Source organism: Phyllobates terribilis, unplaced genomic scaffold, assembly GCF_046119375.1.
Source record: "Phyllobates terribilis strain yellow unplaced genomic scaffold, ASM4611937v1 Scaffold_12__6_contigs__length_324123572, whole genome shotgun sequence".
Classification (NCBI taxonomy): Eukaryota; Metazoa; Chordata; class Amphibia; order Anura; family Dendrobatidae; genus Phyllobates; species Phyllobates terribilis.
The window spans coordinates 296,162,844-296,184,347 of record NW_027362772.1 but is presented as its reverse complement, the minus strand read 5'-3'; the positions used below and the strand labels follow the sequence as shown (position 1 = coordinate 296,184,347).

General features: G+C 46.7%; 1 pseudogene; it reads right to left on the bottom strand.

Annotated features, from left to right (window-relative positions):
* Positions 1 to 274: 274 nt before the first annotated feature.
* Positions 275 to 21,504, bottom strand: part of LOC141171638 (indolethylamine N-methyltransferase-like) — a 29,458-nt pseudogene continuing 8,228 nt past the window's right edge.

Sequence of the window (21,504 nt, the reverse complement as noted above, 5' to 3'; positions counted from 1 at the left end):
TGCGGCCAGCCAATCGCTGTAATCCCACAACCAACATGGCTACCACATTACAGTGAGTGGCAGGCAATCCCTGCATGTTCATTGGCATTCTAAATAGTGTCAAACATGCAGGGAGGAGACCCGAGCTCTCGCCGAGCAACCACGGAAATACTTGGCGAGCGCCGATCATCTCGAGCAGTGAGATACTCGGGCGAGCACCGAGCAGTAGCGAACATGCTCGCTCATCACTATATATAGGACATTTGTCGACTTACAACGACTTTATTGTTTGCACCTATAATACTAAACATCCAACGCCTGCATGGAAGATACAAGTGCGAATGGATCATCATCAGTTTTATTCACCAAAAAAGTTTATTCTCCCTCTAATTCATAGTCCACAAAACTGTAATAAAACCAGAGGAAATATATTTTTATACACTTGTATCCTGCACTAGACACTAATTAACGAGGACCTATATATGTTCTTCTATTATTCCCATGTTATTTGGTTTTTATTCTGTCACTAGGTTCCATAAATATGGGCACTAATATTTAGGACTAAATTTTCTGGACTTTAACAAAGTCACGGTGCATACTGGTTAATAATCTTGAGCAACCTTAAGACACAACCCCAGAGGAATCTGTGAGCGAAACCCCCTAAAGGAGCATAAAAATTAGCATTGAATAAAAAGGTCTATATCTCTGGAATTGTATGGTGGATTTTAAAAGATCATAATCACCATGCTACGGAGAACAGAGGGAATAAAATAAATGCAAAATCTAGTCACTTTTGATCTGGTGATAGATTTTCTTCAAGGATATTAATAGGATTTAGCTTTACATATAACATTTGATGAGGAGGACACTACTATTGTGTCATCTCAGAGCTACTTCTGTTTGTGAGCTGCAATGAATATGACCTCTTTATAGTCAGTAAGGTCACTCACAGCCGTTCTCTTTTTAACTTCACAGCGGTCAATGATAAAACCTTCTCCAACTAGAGCTTTCCTGGCAATTTCCTCATTATAATTAAAAGCATGGAACTTGTTTTTCCCGATTGTGTAATATGTTACACCTAAACACCCAATTCTTATAATGTGTCCTTCAGGTTTCAGCAACTTTGAAAACTTCCTTAGGTATCTCATGAAATCATCTTGATCTTTGCAGATATAATCTAGGAGCCAAGCACAGATGATACAATCTGCTGGTGGTAAGACAATCGGATCCATCATATTTTCTTTCTCTAGGTCACATTTCACAACATGTTGAAGGGCTGATCTCACTTTTCCTTCTTTATCCTGTAACAGATCACTGAAAGAAATGGGAAAGTGATTAAAGTGATTGTCCCACAGTCAACATTGAGTAGGACGGCATTAGAGCTCAGTGGTTAGAGTTGGATCATCGGCTTATAATATTGGAGAAAACAATTGAATTCAACCAAGTCTGATGCACTAAGTTTTAAGTTTATAAGCCAATGTATTTGTTTCACTGTGTTTGTAGTTACATGTTTCTTTCCAGTGATATAAAGTAAAGATAGCCGCACTTCCCTATTTATCTAATTGAGAAAAAAATATTGTCATATTGTTGCCTATTAAAGTATTATAGATTAGGAAAACTTTTGTTCCTAAATAGGAAAGTGCAACAATTAGTGTTCTCCTGTACACAGGGCCACTGCAAAAAAACGTACAGCCCCTGGCAAAAATTATGGAATCACCGGGCTTGGAGGATGTTCATTCAGTTGTTTAATGTTGTTGAAAAAAAGCAGATCACAGACATGGCACAAAACTAAAGTCATTTCAAATGGCAACTGTAGGGCTTTAAGAAACACAAAAAGAAATCAAGATTAAAAATGTGGTACTCAGTAGTGTTGAGCCACCCCCGTAGTGTTCGAGTTCGGTTCGGTTCGTCGAACACCCGTGTGTTCGCCGAACTGTTCGTCGAACTGTTCGTCGAACACCTTCGAACACCGTTAAAACCAATGGCAGGCAAACAAAAACACATAGAAACACATAGAAAACACCTTCAAAGGTGTCCAAAAGCTGACAAACTGCTCAGAAGACACAACTAACACATGGAAAAGTGACAAGTACATATAGTCATGCGAAAAGAAAAGAGGTGGAGGAGTAAAAGGAGGGGGAGACACAGATATAGGCATGTCATGCCCTTCTAAAATCCAAAAAGTGAGAAGCCGAGACGGCCAGTCCGCTCCTGCCCGTGCCACCTCCGTGTCGCCGGGTTTGTGCCAGAGCCGCGGTGAACCCTGACGGCCAGCCCCCCTCTCCCAATACTGGTGCCTGTCCGCTGGTGGGTCGAGAGAGCCCCCCTGTGGTGGAGGCAGCTCTAAGCTTTTTAATTTAAATTGTCCCTCTAATTTGAATGAATACACTTTAAATCCATTTACAAGGATCTATTGGAGGGCAAGTCTCATGCCAGCAGCCGCGTAATTCCAGCTCCAGTAGCGTCCACTAAAGCTGCTGCAGTTAAAAAGCTTTTATAAGGATCGAGCTCGGCTGTCCACCGCAAGGCATCCTAGTGCCAGTCCCAGCCCCTATGCCTTGGGGTGCCTCCTGATGCTCTTCACTGAGTATCCCGTGGTCCCGAAGCATTTCCTTTGAAAAAATTAAGTGTCCAAACTACAGGTGGTGTAGCTTGCTTAACAGCCGGGATAATCCGCTGACTAGCAGACACTGCTACTAGGCACAAAGTATTTCCTGGGCTAGATGCAGTTAAAAATTTGTAAGTAGATACTCTCGTTGGATGCTGAGAAAGCATTCCATAGAGTCTCCTGGCACGCCATATATGATTCTCTTAAAAAGCTTGGGGTAGGGGTCTAGGGGACCCTTTTATAGCCAAAATCACGGCCCTGTATCACAATACGTCACCTAGGCTGAAGATAAATGGAACTGTAGCACCGAGGGCTCGGTTGCTACAGACGTATTACACCTCACCCAGAGGTGTGATATCTCACTCTCAGATAAGGATGGAGTGTGGATCAGGACCCGACACCTGCATGCATTACACCACATTGCCGTGGGGCAGGGCGACCAATATGCCCCTGAGATGGGCACGACAGTCCCTGTCCCTGGCTGGAGTGGGGGGAGGGAACACTGAGGAAGGGGAACCCTGCAGTGCAGGAGCAGGGAGGAAGCAGTTCCTGGGTGCATTGAGAAGGGAGTATAAAAGGTGGGCACCATCTTAGTTCAGTGTAGAGAAGTCTGAGCAGAAGTGGCAGGGAGCAGGGGCTCTGCATGAGCTCTGCTCTGGAGGCGGGCCTAGTAACAGAGGCCCAGGCCTGCAAGAGGGAGAAGGAAGGAAGAGGAGCGGAGAAGGCTCCAGGAACGAGGAATGAAGGGATCCCAGGGGTGCGGACGGGCGAGTCGCCACCGCACGCCCGAATCCACCTGCGTGGAGGGGTCAGGCCAAAGGGGTAGACCGGTCCCCGAACTAGTGGAGGCAGGAAACGACCCTCAGCTAGAAACCGGAGGCTCTGACATTTTATGTGGCGCAGCCCCTTGCTCCACCCGCTAGGAAGGCACCACATAGGGTCAGGGAAACTGGCGCCAAGTTTACCAAGAGGAGGCCCGAGGCAGCCGGACAGAAGTGTTGGTAAGAAAGGCCAGACAAAGGACACACAAAGGGGGTCCTGTGAAGCGCTCCAAAGTTATCTGGGAGTTGTCTGAGCCCCTCACCTGGTGAGCACAGTACGACGTGGGCAGCCGTTACCTGCAGACGTGGTCTGGATAATAAGAACTGTGAGTAAAGGCCCTGAACTGCATCACTGACTCCGTGTCATTACTGCTGCTGCCCTGCACCATCACCCTCATCCTCCGCATACACTGCCCTGAGGCTATACTCCTCCCGTGGGGAGTTATGCTACGCTCTGCTGCACCCACAACACCAGCCTTAGCGGTCTGCCCTGTAGCGGCGGTTCACTCTGACCGCAATCCACGGGTGGCGTAGTCGGACATTTAAACATCAAAACCACATAAATAGTTCCGCCACTGGTTTGACCGCCCTGAGCCACGGAACCGGATCGCCGCCACGAAGACTACAACCACCAGCATCCACCAAAAAGGGTCCGGCTCCGGGTGTCCCAAGGCCCAGGGGGTGCGTCAGAACATTTTCATCACCTTTCACAATCACCAATGGGACAAGGCAGGGATGTCCTCTGTCCCCTCTCTTATACATCCTAGTGACGGAGCACCTGCTCTCATCAATTCGCCATAACCCCAATATTAGGTGGATTGAGGTGGGAGGCACCGAGTACAAGTGCTCTCTATTTGCTGATGATGTCCTAGTATATATCACTCAATCACATATATCCATCCCTGCTGTTATGGCTGAAATAGATCACTTTGTTACATGGTAAAATTTTAAAATCAATGCAGCGAAGTCTGAGGCCCTCGATGTCTCCCTCCCTAAATCCATATAGGATTCCATCCAGTCCAACTTTCCCTTTGCCTGGCCCTCACAGGGTATCAAATACTTAGGAATTCCTATTCATAGAGACCTCTCCCATCTATGTTATCTTAATTTTGGGCCCTTTATTGAACAATTCCATACAGACCACAGTTGGCAAGTTAGAACTGTAAGATTCACTACGTGAACCACTGGTGTTTTGTGGAAAAGCACATGTACACCGCGTTCCAAATTATTATGCAAAAAGTGTTTAGGAGTGATAAGGGAAGAATTTGTTTGTTTGTCAGTTAAACTCATTGATGGTGATGTGTGTCAGGGCTCTTTATATCACTGTAAGCAATTGCAGACACCTGTGCTAATTAGTTTGGCAGGTGTGTCCAATGAAAGGCAAGACTACTTAAGAAGGCTCTCTCACATTATTAAGCAGCCTACATTTTCTGCCAAAATGGGAAAGAAAAAGGATGTGTCGGCTGCTGAGAAGCAACAAATTGTGGAGTGTTTAGGTCAAGGCATGACTACAATCAACATTGTGCGATGATCAGGATGAAGTGTCTTGGCAATCAAGAAGTATGTAGCTGATTCACAGTACACACGTGTGCGTGCTGATAAGGGCAAATTGAGGACTCTTTCCTACAGGCAATTACGTCAGGTTGAAAGAGCAGCGGCAAAAAAGCCTTGTCATAGCAGCAGACAAGTTTTGAAGCTGCTTGTGCCTCCAACGTCCCCCGAACAACAAGATGCAGGGTCCTTCAGAGGTTTGCAGCTGTGCATACGCCATCCTGTCGACCTCCTCTATCCACTTCACACAAGCAGAAACGGCTCCAGTGGGCCAAACATTACATGAAGACTGATTTCAAAACTGTTTTGTTCACGGATGAGTGCCGTGCAGCGCTCGATGGTCCAGATGAATGGAGTGGAGGATGGCTGGTTGATGGACACCCCACGCAAACACGGCTACAGCGCCAACAAGGAGGAGGTGGAGTAATGTTTTGGGCTGGAATCATGGGGAGAGAGATTGTCGGCCCCTTTAGGATCCCTGAAGGCGCTAAAGATGAACTCCATAATGTATGTGGATTTTCTCAAACAGCACTTCCTGCCATGGTTCAAGAAGAAGAACCGTGTATTTCACAGCAAGATCATTTTTCTGCATGATAATGCACCATCTCATGCTGCACATAAAACATCTGCATCTCTGGCTGATATGGGCATAAAAGGGGACAAACTTATGGTGTGACCCCCATGCTCCCCTGACCTCTACCCCATTCAGAACCTTTGGAGCATCATTAAAAGGAGTGTCTATGATGGCGGGAGGCAGTTCACATCTAAGCAACAGCTCTGGGAGGGTATTCTGTCCTCATGCAAAACAATTGAAGCAGAAACCATCCAAAACCTGACAAATTCAATGGACGAGAGAGTTCAGAAGCTCCTTTCGAACAAGGGGTCCTATGTGAAAATGTAACATCACCTAGAATAAAGTTTTGAGTTGAAAACTGTTTGATTTCAGTTTCTAACAACCTGCTAATGCTTATAATTTCAAAAATGACCATTTTTTTGGTCTTTATTAAAATGAAAAGGTTGATCGAAAAGTTTGGGGGATCTAAGAGTGTGGCAACCCAGTAGTCATGATTACTTCGAATTCTGACAATATGAGGGTCATGCTGCAGGTAGTGCAGCAAGAAGGCACTTATGTGTCTTGCGCATCTCGGAGCCCCAAAATTATTTTCCGGGCTAGATGCAGCTAAAAATTATTTTTAATTTTAAATCTGGTGAAGCTTATTATAGATGGCCTAATAGGATCAGTGCTGCACACTGCTACAAAGCCCAAATTATTTTCCAGTCAAGATACAGATAAACATGATTAGTAATTTGAAAGCTTAAAACGGTTGGTAGGGTGATTTTAACCAATCATCAAGCTTTTACTCTCCCCAGGATGACACAGGGGTAGAAAAGTCGTTTCGGATCCATGATTTGTTCATCTTTATGAACGTGAGTCTGTCTACATTATCAGTGGAGAGCCGCGTGCGCTTATCTGTCAGCACACCACCAGCAGCGCTGAACACACGTTCAGACAGAACGCTGGCTGCGGGGCATGACAAGATCTCCAAGGCGTAAGTGGCTAGCTCCGGCCATTTATCCAGATTGGAAGCCCAAAAAGAGCAAGGGTCCAGTGACACAGTCGTGGCTTCAATGTTTACTTGGAGATACTCCTGTACCATCGTCTCTAGGCGTTGACTATGTGTCAGACTTCTTGTCTCCTGTGGCCTTGCAAAGGATGGGCTAAAAAAGTGGTGAAATGATTCCGCAAAATTGATGTTACCAGCAGATACTGTGGTTCTGTTACGGTTTGAGTGCTGAACACTTGACGGTCCCACGGTTGGCAAGTTGGAACTGTGAGATTCACTACGTGCACCACTGGTATTTTGTGGAAAAGCACATGTAAGATTCTGCAACAGTCTCTGCTGATACTCCTGCATGCGTGCATCCCTTTCTATGGCAGGAATAATTTCTGCAAATTTACTTTTGTACCGGGGATCTAACAGTGTGGCAACCCAGTAGTCAGGATTATTTCTAATTCTCACAATTCGAGGGTCATGTTGCAGGTAGTGCAGCAAGAAGGCACTCATGTGTGTTGCGCATCCAGGAGCACCAAGTCCCTGTTGTGTTGGTGGCGAGGTAACAATCATGCTTCCTTCCTCTGTCCTCTCCCCCCAACCTCGCACAACAGAAATGTGATCAAGGTCTCCCTCATCTGATGAGTCTTCCATCAGTTCGTCCTCCACTTCTTCCTGGGCTCCTGCACCTTCCTCACTAGTTTGGCTGCTACCATGCGCCCTGGTAAAATCATCTCCCCCACCCTCACATGCCTGCCGCCTTGGTGCTGCCGACCGTCTGGACCTTGCAGATGTTAGCCCTTCCGCATACAACTCCTCCTCCTCTACTTCCTCCACCTCCTCTTGTGCCACCACCTGACTCTGAATTCTGTTTAACATGTGCTCCAGCATGTAAATCACCGGAATAGTCATGCTGATAATGGCATCGTCAGCACTAAACATCTTCGTCGCCATTTCAAAACTGTGCAGAAGGGTGCATAGGTCCCTGATCTGAGACCACTCCTCCAGCGTGATTTGCCCCACCTCTGAATCTCGTTGGCCCAGGCTATACGTCAGAACGTATTGCACCAGGGCTTGTCGGTGCTGCCACAGTCGCTGCAACATGTGCAGAGTTGAATTCCACCGGGTAGGCACATCGCATTTTAGCCGGTGAAGTGGCAGGCCCAACGACTTCTGTAGAGATGTAAGTCGCTGAGCTGCGGGATGCGAACGGCGGAAGTGAGCACACAGCGACCGTGCCCTCTGCAGAAGGCCATCTAGTCTGGGATAGTGGGCTAAAAATTGCTGGACAACCAGGTTCAACACGTGAGCCATACAAGGCACGTGTGTGACATTGCCCCGGCGAAGGGCCGCACCCAGGTTTGCAGCATTGTCGCACACGGCCTTCCCTGGTTTCTGGTCCAGTGGAGACAACCATTCATGAAATTGGTTCTCCAGAGCTGACCACAACTCCTCAGCTGTGTGACTCACATTTCCCAGACATTTCAATGTAAAAACCGCCTGATGACGTTGAGCCCTACTGCCAGCAGAGTAAGGAGGTGTGCAGGATCCCTTCTGCGCAGTTAGAAAGCTTGTGGCATGACCAGACAGGCTTTGGGTGCAGGTGGAAGACCGAGAGGAGGTTGAGGAGGCAGAAGCAGTGGAGGAACTTTGACATAAAGAGGATTGACGCACAACTCGTGGGGACGGCAAGACTTGGACAGCAGCCCCTTGTCCTGCTGTCACCATAGTTACCCAGTGCCCAGTCAGCGACATGTAACGCCCCTGTCCATGCCTACTCGTCCAAGTGTCTGTGGTGAAATGCAACCTGTCACACACAGAGTTTCTCAAAGAAGCGGTGATGTTGTGTGCGACATGCTGGTGGAGCGCAGGCACACCTTTCTTTGAGAAGTAGTGCCGACTGGGCATCTGGTACTGGGGCACTGCGACGGACATAAGGTCTCGAAAATCCTCTGTGTCCACCAGGCGGAAAGGCAGCATTTCTGTAGCCAAGAGCTTGCAGATGGTGAAATTCAACCTCTTAGCTTTCTCATGGCTAGGAGGAAATGGTCTTTTACTTGTCCACATCTGAGGGACCGAGGGCTGGCTATTGTGCTTAGACGGGGTTGATAAGGGTGTCCCCGGCAAACTGCCGGTCTGTGAGGAAGATGCAGGCGGACATGTTAGGTTGCCTTGATCCAAAGGTGGTGCTATCGATGTCGGACAGCGCTCAAGACCAGCTGGTGTTACCACCTCCAAAGAAAATGATGACCTGCCAATCACGCTGGCTGTTGCGGGTAAAGAGGTGGCAGGTCTGCGCCCCAAAACAGGTGTGACTGCTGTCCCCCCAGTCACAGAGGATGAAGAGGCCGCGGATGCATAAGATATGGCAGACGGTGGTTGGCCCGGCCGGCTAGGCCGCATTGTAGCACACTGAGCTTCCCACTGCAACTTATGCTTCATGTCCATGTGCCGGTTCATGCATGAAGTACTCAAACTATGTATTTTTTGGCCTCTACTTAGCTTTTGCTGACAAATGTTACAGATAACACGAGTTGGGTCATCTTTATCGATCTGAAAAAATGCCCAGGCTATGCAAGGCTTAGCACCCATGCGACCTGAAGAGCCACCACGACTTGTGGTGAGAGGCAGAGTTGTGTTTGAGGATGCAGTTGTTGACGTGCTTCCAGTACTACGTCTCTGTCCAGGAAGGCGCAACCTGACCTCGTCGTCACTAGCATCTTCCTCCACCTCCTCTGCTGACCTCATCTCTTGGCTGACTGTGGGTTGACAGTAAGTGGGATCTCCGACCTCATCATCATCACCCTGTGCGTTATCACACCCGTCGTCCTCAGAGCCAACCTGTTCCTGCCCTGACAAAAAACTAAAGTTGTCGCTCCAATCAGGTATTTGAGTCTTATCATCGTCTTCCTCATTGTCTCCACCAACAGGAGTTACAGTTTGGGAATGAGGGTCTACATTATGGTCAGAACCTTCTGCGTCTGGTCCTGGATCCGACTCATAAAGATTCTGGGCATCAGTGCAGATCATTTCCTCGTCTGGATTCACAGAAGCGCTGGAGTCGACCTCTGATTCCCAGGCTATAGTATGAGTAAACAGCTCTGCAGACTCAACCATCTGTTCTACCTCATACTCAGACGGGCAGCTGGAGATTTGGGAGCTGTGAGGAAGCAAGTGCGATTTGGGTGACACCTTTGAGGACTGGAGTATTTGTGATGTTGAAGTTGATGTGGAGGAGAGCCCACTTAAAGGAGCACTTGATATCCGTTGAAGCACCTGCTGTTTTTGTGCCTCATCTGGAATTTGTAGCGATTGGCGTGGCCGTAAGAAAGGGATCTTATCACATTGTCCGCTAAAAGAAGTAGACATTTTAGTTTGGCTGGAAGATGGTCTTTCTTCTGCACCTACCCCACGGACACAACCTTTTTTCCCCTTCCCAACACGCCTATTCCCCTTTCCACCAGCAGCAGGCCTTTTTCCACTCATTTTGGTGGTTAACTAATTCACAACTCTGGAGTTGTTTGCACAAAAAAACAATGGATGGTAACCGAGCAGAGCTGAGTGGCCAAACTGTGGTATTAGGCCAAAACTATTGGCTGGGTTAGATGCAGAAAAAAATTATTTTTAATTTGCAACCTGATGGAGGTCAGTATAGATGGACTAATAGACCAAGTCCCACACACCGCTAGAAGCCCAAATATTTTTTCAGAGCTAGATGCAGAAAATTTTTTTATTCAATTTGCAACCTGATGGAGGTCAGTATAGATGGACTAATAGACCAAGTCCCACACACTGCTAAAAGCCCAAATATTTTTTCAGAGCTAGATGCAGAAAAAAATTATTTTTAATTTGCAACCTGATGGAGGTCAGTATAGATGGACTAATAGACCAAGTCCCACACACTGCTAGAAGCCCAAATATTTTTTCAGAGCTAGATGCAGAAAAAAATTATTTTTAATTTGCAACCTGATGGAGGTCAGTATAGATGGACTAATAGACCAAGTCCCACACACTGCTAGAAGCCCAAATATTTTTTCAGAGCTAGATGCAGAAAAAAATTATTTTTAATTTGCAACCTGATGGAGGTCAGTATAGATGGACTAATAGACCAAGTCCCACACACTGCTAGAAGCCCAAATATTTTTTCAGAGCTAGATGCAGAAAAAAATTATTTTTAATTTTCAACCTGATGGAGGTCAGTATAGATGGACTAATAGACCAAGTCCCACACACTGCTAGAAGCCCAAATATTTTTTCAGAGCTAGATGCAGAAAAAAATTATTTTTAATTTGCAACCTGATGGAGGTCAGTATAGATGGACTAATAGACCAAGTCCCACACACTGCTAGAAGCCCAAATATTTTTTCAGAGCTAGATGCAGAAAAAAATTATTTTTAATTTGCAACCTGATGGAGGTCAGTATAGATGGACTAATAGACCAAGTCCCACACACTGCTAGAAGCCCAAATATTTTTTCAGAGCTAGATGCAGAAAAAAATTATTTTTAATTTGCAACCTGATGGAGGTCAGTATAGATGGACTAATAGACCAAATCCCACACACCGCTAGAAGCCCAAATATTTTTTCAGAGCTAGATGCAGAAAAAAATTATATTCAATTTGCAACCTGCTGGAGGTCAGTATAGAAGGACTAATAGAACAAGTCCCACACACTGCTAGAAGCCAAAATATTTTTTCAGAGCTAAATGAAGAAAAAAATTATTTTTAATTTGCAACCTGATGGAGGTCAGTATAGATGGTCTAATAGACCAAGTCCCACACACTGCTAGAAGCCCAAATATTTTTTCAGAGCTAGATGCAGAAAAAAATTATTTTTAATTTGCAACCTGATGGAGGTCAGTATAGATGGACTAATAGACCAAGTCCCACACACTGCTAGAAGCCCAAATATTTTTTCAGAGCTAGATGCAGAAAAAAATTATTTTTAATTTGCAACCTGATGGAGGTCAGTATAGATGGACTAATAGACCAAGTCCCACACACTGCTAGAAGCCCAAATATTTTTTCAGAGCTAGATGCAGAAAAAAATTATATTCAGTTTGCAACCTGATGGAGGTCAGTATAGATGGACTAATAGAATGATGCTATGCCCAAAAGATTTTACTTCACTAGGTGCAGTAAAAAAATTGGTATTCTATACACAGGTGGTATATCTTGCAACACAGATAGGCTACTCCACTGACTAACACACTCTGCAATAGGCCAAAAAGGATTAGCTTTGCTAGATTCAGCCAAATGCTGTGAAAAAAACTTGCACAGCACTGGCACAGACCTGCCTGGCAAAAACTGATAGGAACTGATGTAACCTAGTCCTGAAAAGGACTCCAATTACAATTAGTCTTTACTCCCACAATCTATCTATTTAAGAGCACAGACCTGCTTGATAAAAGTCGTAGGAAATGCTGTAACCTAGTCCTTAAAAGGACTGCAATCACAACTATTCCCTACTCCCAAGCTATCTGTATATTTGTGCGAAAATTGGCTTGAAATTAACAAGGTATAGCGCACACAGCAACAGCGGTGCCGTCTAACACGCAGCTGCAGCAGTGAGAAAATGGTGGCGACGGGGAAAATGGCTTGGTCTTATAGGGCAAGGACATGTGACATACACTGCCAATCACACATGCCCTTGCTTGTGTGAAAAAAAGCACTTCGCTCCGTGTGTGCGCTGCTGATAGGCTGACAGATTGCACCTCCCCACTGCAAATGTGGGAAAGAGAAAAAAAAATGGAGATCTTCATTGTTCCTGCAGAGATCCATCCCCTGCCCCTCCCCCCGCCCCGCTGTACACTCAAACTGCGTATTAACATTAATTTTCATCATTACTGAGAAAAAATCCAGTTATGATTTTGGTGCACGAACAGTTATCGAACATAACCTCGAAAAGCCGAATTTTTCTCAAATTGTTCGTGTTCGCCGACCGGCTCGAACACCGCCCAAAACAGCTCGAATTTGAGATTGGCGAACAGTTCGAGTAGAACAACGCTCATCTCTAGTACTCAGTAAGGGTAATTTTTTTTAGACCAAGCAGAGGGAAAAAATTATGGAATCACTCAATTCTGAGGAAAAAAATTATGGAATCATGAAAAACAAACACACAAAAGAACACTCCAATACATCACTAGTATTTTGTTGCACCATCTGTGGCTTTAATAACAGCTTGCAGTCTCTGAGGCATGGAGTTAATGAGTGACAAACAGTACTCTTCATCAATCTGGCTCCAACTTTCTCTGATTGCTGTTGCCAGATCAGCTTTGCAGGTTGGAGCCTTGTCATGGACCATTTTCTTCAACTTCTACCAAAGATTTTCAATTGGATTGAGAACCGGACTATTTGCAGGCCATGACATTGACCTTATGTGTCTTCTTTCAAGGAATGTCTTCACAGTTTTTGCTCTATGGTAGGATTCATTATCATCTTGAAAAATGATGTCATCATCCCCAAACATCCTTTCAAATGATGGGATAAGAAAACTGTCCAAAATATCAATGTAAACTTGGGCATTTATTGAGAATGTAAGGACTAGTGTTGATCGAGCACTAAAATGCTCTGGTGCTCGAAGCTCGGGCCAAGCTCGCCGTGATACTCGGGTGCTCGACCCGAGCAACGAGCCCAATGTAAGTCTATGGGAGACCCTAGCATTTTTGGTGCGGCACCTCTGGCAGTCTTTTAAAAGCCTAACAAGTGCCCAAAACGATAGTGACAGTGCTCAAATGACATGGGGACAGCATGGGGATCGCCCCAGGAAGCATTTCTGATACCCAGGTCACTGCTGTCAACAACATGGTCAGAGGTATTAAGCCACTTTTAAGGGCTCACAATAAACCATTCAAAAATGAAACTGAAACTGCTTTCCTGTGAAATATGTTAAGGAACTTCTTTTCCGGGGTAAATACTTGTGTATATTGTAAAATAAATAACCCCCCCCAAAAAAATACTCCTCCACACCTTGGGCTATGTTAACGAGTAGCATTTTTAATGCATTTTTGCACTTTTGTATTGCTTTCAACCGTGACAAATGCATTCACCGGGAAATGTCATTTTAACATTTTACAACCATATCTGGCCATGTGCTGTGTGACACATGCATACAGTCCTGAAAAGACACGGGAACAGCATGCGGAAGACCCCTGGAAGTATCTCTGACACCCAGGGCACTGCCTAAAAGTGTGCCCATCAGAAGTCATCCTTGCCGCATCAGAAGATGCAGACTTGCAACTATCCCCGTGCAAGTTCTCGTCCCAGGGCACTGTTCAATTGTACCTCCCCCATTCCTTTCAATGCAAGCGCAAGTATGCAGCCTGCCACCCACCCGCCCGCAGGCTGCAAAACCATACTGCTTGCTTGCACTTGAAATTGGGCCTTTTAGGCATGTGGAGGCGGAATCTGGCCACCACGTCATGGCTGCGTTTGCGGCCTGGAATCCATACTCAGTCCCCAGCCGCCCGGCGGCCGGGTGTCCGCACTCGGTCCCCAGCCGCCAGGGGGCGGCCGGGTGTCCATACTCGGTCCCCAGCCCGGCCTGCTTTAGAGCAGCATTGGACGAGACGACCAGAGAACCAGGCTCCTCTGGTGGGCCCTGGCTTCTCCATCAGGGGAGTTTAGAGTGCCAAGGTGAGGAGCATGATGATGATGATGCCGCCCCTATTTGGTTAAGCGCGTACACCAAAACATTACCTGTGCCCTCCCCAGTGCATTTAGTGGGAAGGACAGCCTATTCCGCTGTAGTGTGTGCATGCCAAACCCCTGTTCATGGTACATGTGCAGAGGCCTCCCACCCTGCACCTGTCGTCGCAGACATGCAACTATCCCCGTTCAAGTCATTGTCCCAGGGCAGTGTTCACTTGCACCTCTCCCATTCCTTGCAATGCAAGCGCAAGTATGCCACCCACCCACCCCCAGGCTGCAATACCATACTGCTTGCTTGCTTGCACTAGAATTTGGGCCTTTTAGGCATGTGGAGGCGGAATCTGGCCACCACGTCATGGCTGTGTTGGCGGCCTGGAATCCATACTCAGTCCCCAGCCGCCCGGCGGCTGGGTGTCCACACTCGGTCCCCGTCCGCCAGGGGCCGGCCGGGTGTCCATATTCGGTCCCCAGCTGCCCCGTGGCCGGGAGTCCACACACGATCCCCAGCCGCCTGGGGGCTGCCGGGTGTCCATAAACGGTCCCCAGCTGCCCCTATTTCTCCTGTCAACTTCCCCACACACACTGTTCTTAGCCCGGCCTGCTTTAGGGCAGCTTTGGATGAGACCACCAGAGAACCAGACTCCTCTGGTGCGCCCTGGCTTCTCCATCAGGGGAGTTGAGAGTGCCAAGGTGAGGACCATGATGGTGATGATACAAGTTAGCATCTGCTTTGTTTTCTTGGAATGCAAGTGCATGTATGTAGTAGTGGCTAGGCCTGAGGTGGTCAGCGTTTTTGGCGCATATCCTACCTCCTCCGAGGATTGCTGGATGTTTTCCTGCTACTATCCTAGCTCTATGACTCCCGTTAAAACAAAGCTTCAGGTGATAAATGATGGATGAGGTAGTGGCAAAGGAGAAAGAGCAGGAGGAACAGGGACCATTCACATCAATATCAGGCCAGTCAACAACATATGTCTTGTAGGATAAGTTTCTGTAACAAAAGGAGCAGTTTGGCTATACAGTTATAGGGCATACAGTGAGTGCAATGCCTACCAAAAATTTTGAGGCACTCCAATGCCCCTTGGAAATGACATGGAGGTCAGAGGCCCTTAACTAAACCGTTTTTTCCATTTATAGCAACTGGGTCTCTTGTACACTGTTAGCCTAAGCAGTGAATGGAAGGCTTTCCAAAAATTATGAGGAACTTGCAATGCCCCTTACAAGAGCCATGCAGTACAGCATATTACAAACATAAGTCCCATTATTGGGGAGTAGGTCTCCCATAGTATTTGCTTATGCCTTGCAAACAAAAGCTTAAAAAAATTAGGAAGAAATGCAGTGCCTGTTCGAAGACTCGCGGAGGTCCCAGTAGCTTAACAAGACAGTTTTAATGCCCCTTACAAGAGACAAGGAGGTCAGAGTGGTATAACAAGATGCTTTTAATGCACATCAGAAGAGACGTGGATGTCAGAGTGGTATAACAAGATGCTTTTAATGCCCCTTACAAGAGATGTGGATGTCAGAGTGGTATAACAAGATGCTTTTAATGCACCTTACAAGAGACGTGGAGGTCAGAGTGGTGTAACAAGACGCTTTTAATGTCCCTCAGAAGAGACGCGGAGGTCCGAGTGGTATAACAAGACGGTTTTAATGCCCCTTAGAAGAGAAGTGGAGGTCAGAGTGGTATAGCAAGACGCTTTTAATGCCCTTTACAAGAGGCGTGGAGGTCAGAGTGGTATAACAAGACGCTTTTAATGCCCTTACAAGAGCCATACAATACAGCATCTTAAAAATATTATTCCCATTATTGGGGAGTGGGTCTCCCACAGTCTTTGCTTTTGCCTTCCAAGCAAAAACTGACAAAAATAAGGACGGAGGAACTTTCAATAATAGCAAAATGGACCACGGTCACCCTGGTGGTATAGTGGTGGTGGAGGCTGAGCATAAGGAGAAGAACGTAAAACAGCCGAAATGAGGAAGCGTATACCCATGTGTGGGTGTGAAGCGGTGCATGGGAATACACCTGCAGAAATAACACAGTGGATTTGACTTTTTGTTGCTCTACTGTCATTTGGTGGTGATGAGAAGGGTCAGCTTGTCAGCATTGTCAGTTGACAGGTGAGTGCACTTATCAGTTATAATTCCCCCAGCGGCACTAAAAACACGCTCCGATAACACGCTACTGGCAGGGCAGGCCAGGACCTCCAAGGCGTACAGAGCAAGTTCATTCCAAGTGTCCAGCTTGGATACCCAATAATTAAAAGGCACAGAGGAATCACGGAGGACGCTGGTACGGTCAGCAAGGTACTCCCTCACCATCTTTTTAAACTTTTTACTTTTTGCATTTATGTTACGTTGCTATCATTCGGTGGTGTTGAGAAGTCTGGTCCAATCCTGCCCTTGTTCATTTTTATAAGAGTTAGCCTGCCAGCATTTTCAGTTGACAGGCAGATGCGATTATCAGTTATAATTCCACCAGCTGCACTAAAAACCCGCTCTGATAAAACTCTGGTGGCAGGGCAGGCCAGGAGCTCCAAGGCATAGTTCATTCCATATATCCAGCTTGGATACCCAATAATTATGAGGCATAGAGGAATCCCTGAGGACGTTGGTGCAGTCGGCAAGGTACTCCCTCAGCATCTTCCAAAACTTTGCACTTCTTATGAGAGTACCCCTCGCCTCAGGGTCTGTCCGAGGGAGGGTCTAAGAAAACTGTCCCAGAACGTTGATAGTGTTTCCCTGCCTCTGCTGGATTGGAGCTGCCTCTCTCTCGCTTGTACGCTTTGTTTGGTCAATGAACTGTGACCTCTGCCGTCAGCGTGTTCAGATGGGAATTTTTTTAACAGTTCTGCAGCAAGGGCCATCTGGTACTGGCCTATTTTTGTAGACCTCTCCACCTCAGGAATAAGAGAGTGAAAGTTCTCCTTGTAGCGGGGGTCTACAAGTGTCACCAACCAGTAATGACTGTCACCCAACATTTTGACAACGCAAGGGTCATGGTTAAGGCAGCGTAACAAAAAGTCAGCCTTGCGTGCTAGACTGGTAACATGCAAGATTTCCGTGTCCTCACTAAGATGACGACTGACCATGCTCTCCTCCTCCTCCTCCCCCCTGTCCTCAGGCCACCCACGCTGAACCGACGGTATGACACTTGTACAGGTACTACCGTCTACAGCGCATGATAGCAGCTCCTGTTTTTCCTCCTCCATCTCCTCCTCCTCCTCTCCCTCATTGTCCCCCAATGCACGTTGGGATGAGATGAGGCTGGGCTGTGTGTAATCGCCCGCTGCGGCTTCTTGATACATCTCATCATACTCTGGCTGCAATGCCTCCTCTTTAATTCTCTGCAGAGAGCGTTGCAAAAGACAGACAAGTGGGATGCTGACACTAATGATGGTGTCATCGCCACTCACCATCTTGGTGGCTTCCTCAAAGTTTGTCAGGATGGTACATATGTCAGACCTCCAGGTCCACTCATGAGGTCTTATGTGTGGAGTCTGACCTGAATATCGACGGCCTTGTTGCAGCTGGTACTCCACAACTGCTCTCTTCTGCTCACAAATCCTTTGCAACATGTCAGTGTGCCGGAAGCTGCAAACGCTGCTGCAACACAGCAAGGGCGGCGGAAGCTGTAGCCGACTTGCAAAAATGAGATGACAGGCGGCGTACTTTGACGAGCAGATCTGGCAACTCGGGGTACGATTTAAGAAACCGCTGAACCACGAGGTTAAGCACATGAGCCAGGCATGGTACGTGTGTGATCTCACCTCGCCTCAGAGCCGCCACCAGGTTACGGCCATTGTCACACATGACCATGCCTGGATGTAGGTTCAGCGGTCTCAGCCACAGATCTGCCTGCTTTTTCACAGCTGTCCACAACTCACAAGCAGTGTGAGGTTTATCACCTAAGCTTATGAGTTTCAGCACAGCCTGTTACCGCTTGGCGGAGGCAGTACTGCAGTGCTTCCAGCTTGTAACTGATGTAGTGATATCTGAGATGGGGGCTGAACATGAGGAGGAGGAGGATGATGCACAGGAGCTGTACTCTGTGGGGGCAACTCTGACTGACATAGGGCCCGCAATCCTCGGTGTGGGGAGGATGTGCTCCGTCCCAAGGTCTGACTGGGTCCCGGCTTCCACTATGTTTACCCAGTGTGCCGTCAGGGAAATGTACCGTCCCTGGCCACAAGCACTTGTCCACGTGTCCGTTGTCAGGTGGACTCTCCCGGTAACTGCGTTGTTGAGGGCACGGCAGATGTTTTGGGACACATGCTTGTGTAGTGCGGGATGGCACACCGGGTAAAATAGTGTCGGCTGGAGACCGAGTACCAAGGGACGACCACCGCCATAAGGTTGCGGAAGGATTCCGTCTCCACCAGCCTAAAAGGCAGCATTTCCAATGCAAGCAGTCGTGAAATGTGCGAATTTAGGACTGTGGCCTGTAGGGCGTTAGCTGCTAATTTCCGCTTTCATTCAAAGGTCAGGGATATGGACAATTGAACGCTGCGGTGGGACGTGGACGTGGACGTTGATGCTGTTTCTTGAGAAACTGCCATAACAAGTGAAGACTGAGAGGAGGGGGCATCTTTACATGCAGTATGGATGGGGGGATTGCCTTGCACACACAACAGGGGGTTCTATTGCATGCACAGCAGCGGAAGAAGCAGTGGTGACACCCGCTGACACTGGTCGTGGACCATGGGGTTCGCCCCACAAAGTCGGTTGCTTTGCTGCCATATGCCTGATCATGCTGGTGGTGGTCAGGTTGGTAGTTTTGTCACCCCTGCTGATGCTGGCATGGCAGGTTGTACAAATAGCCTTTTTGGGGTTATCAGCAGAGTCTTTAAAAAAATTCCAGACTCTGGAAGACCTACCGCATGTAATGGCAACGTCCCTTGTGTTGGTGTTACGGGGAATGGTTGCCCGCCTTCTGTCTGTGGCGACCACACTGCTTCTTCCTGCCTGTTGGGGTACTCTGCCTCCCTCCCCCTGTGTGCTGCTGGCCTCACTCTGCATGTCCTCCTGTCACTTTGGGTAAATTACTAGATAATCCACCACCTCCTCCACTTCCACTTGCACACCACGATGCTCCTCTTCACTTCCTGGCAATTGTGTCTCGTCATCGTCCACCTCTTGTGCCAAATTTCCAGCGTCGACTTCCTGTGGCCGTGGCTGTTCAAATATTTGGGCATCGCTACATGGGATCTCCTCTTCCACCACTTCAAGTGTAGCAGGCGAGGGGCACAAATATGGAAATGGACCAGTGATCAGCTCTTCAGAGTGTCCAAGTGTGGGATCAATTGCTGTCTGACGACACTCGGCATGGTGGGAAGAAGCATCAGGGTGAGGAGGAGTATGCAGTCGAGATTCACGGCTACTAAGTGTTGACCGTGTGGAAGACAGACCAGAGGTGGTGGTGCCAAGGTAACTGGAAGTATTATCTGCTATCCAATTAATAACCTGTTCACACTGATCAGTTCGCAATACTGGTGTTGTTCTGTGGTTCCCTAGTAATTCGGTCAAGAAGTGGGAGAGAGAAGATGTGGCTGTTGGTTGGGGCACATTTTCACCTTGACCATGGCCCCGTCCTCTGCACGCACCATCACCAGAACATCCAGTTCCACGTCCCTTGCCTCAAGCCTTGCCCATTGTAAAGGAAGTAAAATACCTGACACTCGCACTATCAATGGAAAAAGGGTAATAAAAAGTAGATTAGAACCGTGGAAGAGGAAAACGACAGTTCTATTTCTCTGGCCTACAGCCGACTCTTTTAACCGCTTCCCGACCGCCCACTGTAGATAAACGTCGGCGCTTGCTGGGCTCTGTGGAGCGCCGACATTTAAAAACGGTGGATGGTCTCGCAGTGCTCAGGACCCCCAGGGTCCTGCAAGCGCTGCGAGAGCGGTGCAGAGCGTTAGCTCTGACAGGGAACATAATCGGGACCTGATTAGATCAGGGCCCAGTGATATTAACCCTTTGCTGTCTTCTATATGCCGCGATCTATAGTGATCGCGGCATATAGAAGACAGCAGGAGGAGAGGGGGTCGTCCACTTACCTTTCCGACGATCCCTTGATTCCTTTCAGGACCTGGGGTTGCTATGGCAGCTGGAGGTCACATGACCGCCTCCAGCTCTGCCATATATGGTGTCCTTCCTGCCTGGCTTCAGCCTGTAGCTGTTGCCAGGCAGGAGACTGTGAAACAGTCAGTGAAGATCTCATAAAATGTAATACATGTCTATTACATTACATGAGATCAGGGATCAGAAAAATAAAAATTAATGTCCCATACAGGGACTAAGTAAAAATGTAAAAAGAAGTAAAAAAAAAATGTTTTGAAACTGTTAAAAAAATACAAAATAAATAAAAATAAATAAATAAAATATTAAACCGATAAATCCATATATTTATGCAAAAATAAAAAAAGTACACATATTTGGTATTGCCGCGTCCGAAACAACCCGAGCTATAAAACTTTCACACTAATTAACTCCTTCTGTGCACACCGTAATAAAAATAAATAAAAAACGGAGCAAAAAACTATGGTTTTTCCTCATATCGCCAAACAAAAAGTGGAAAAAATGCGATCAAAAAGCAAAATAGAAATAAAAATGGTACCGCTGAAAACGTCATCTTGTTCCGCAAAAAACAAGCCACTATACAGCTCCATCAGCCAAAAAATAAAAAAGTTATACCTCTCAGAATAAAGCAATGCAAAAAAAATATTTTTTCTATAAAATTGTTTTATTGTGTAAAAGAGCCAAAACATAAAAAAATATACAGTACGTGTAGTATCGCTGTAAACGTACTGACCCGAAGAATAACGCTGCCTGATCACTTTTACCACACGCAGAACGGCATAAAAAAAACCCTCAAAAAACAATTCCTGAATTGTTGGTTTTTGTTAATTTTACCTCCCAAAAAACGGAATAGAAAGCGATCAAAAAATGTCACATACCCAAAAATGGTGCCAATAAAAATGTCAACTCGACCCGCAATAAACAAGCCATCACATGACTCTGTCTGCCGAAATATGGAAAAATTATAGCTCTCAAAATATGGCGATGCAAAAACTAGATTTTGCAAAAAAAAAGCGTCTCTTAGTGTGTGACAGCTGTCAGTCATAAAAACCCGATATAAATCTGGTATCTCTGTAATCGCACCGACCCGAAGAATAAAGTAATCTAATCAGTTATATCACACTAGGAAAGGTGTAAAAAATAAATAAAACCAATTCTTCACCTGCTACTGATTTGTTTATTATGTCTCCCAAAGATCGCAGTATGGCTCGGCACACATTTATCCTGCGCTCTGCGCTGAGCACTTACGCCAGAGTTTCCATGTA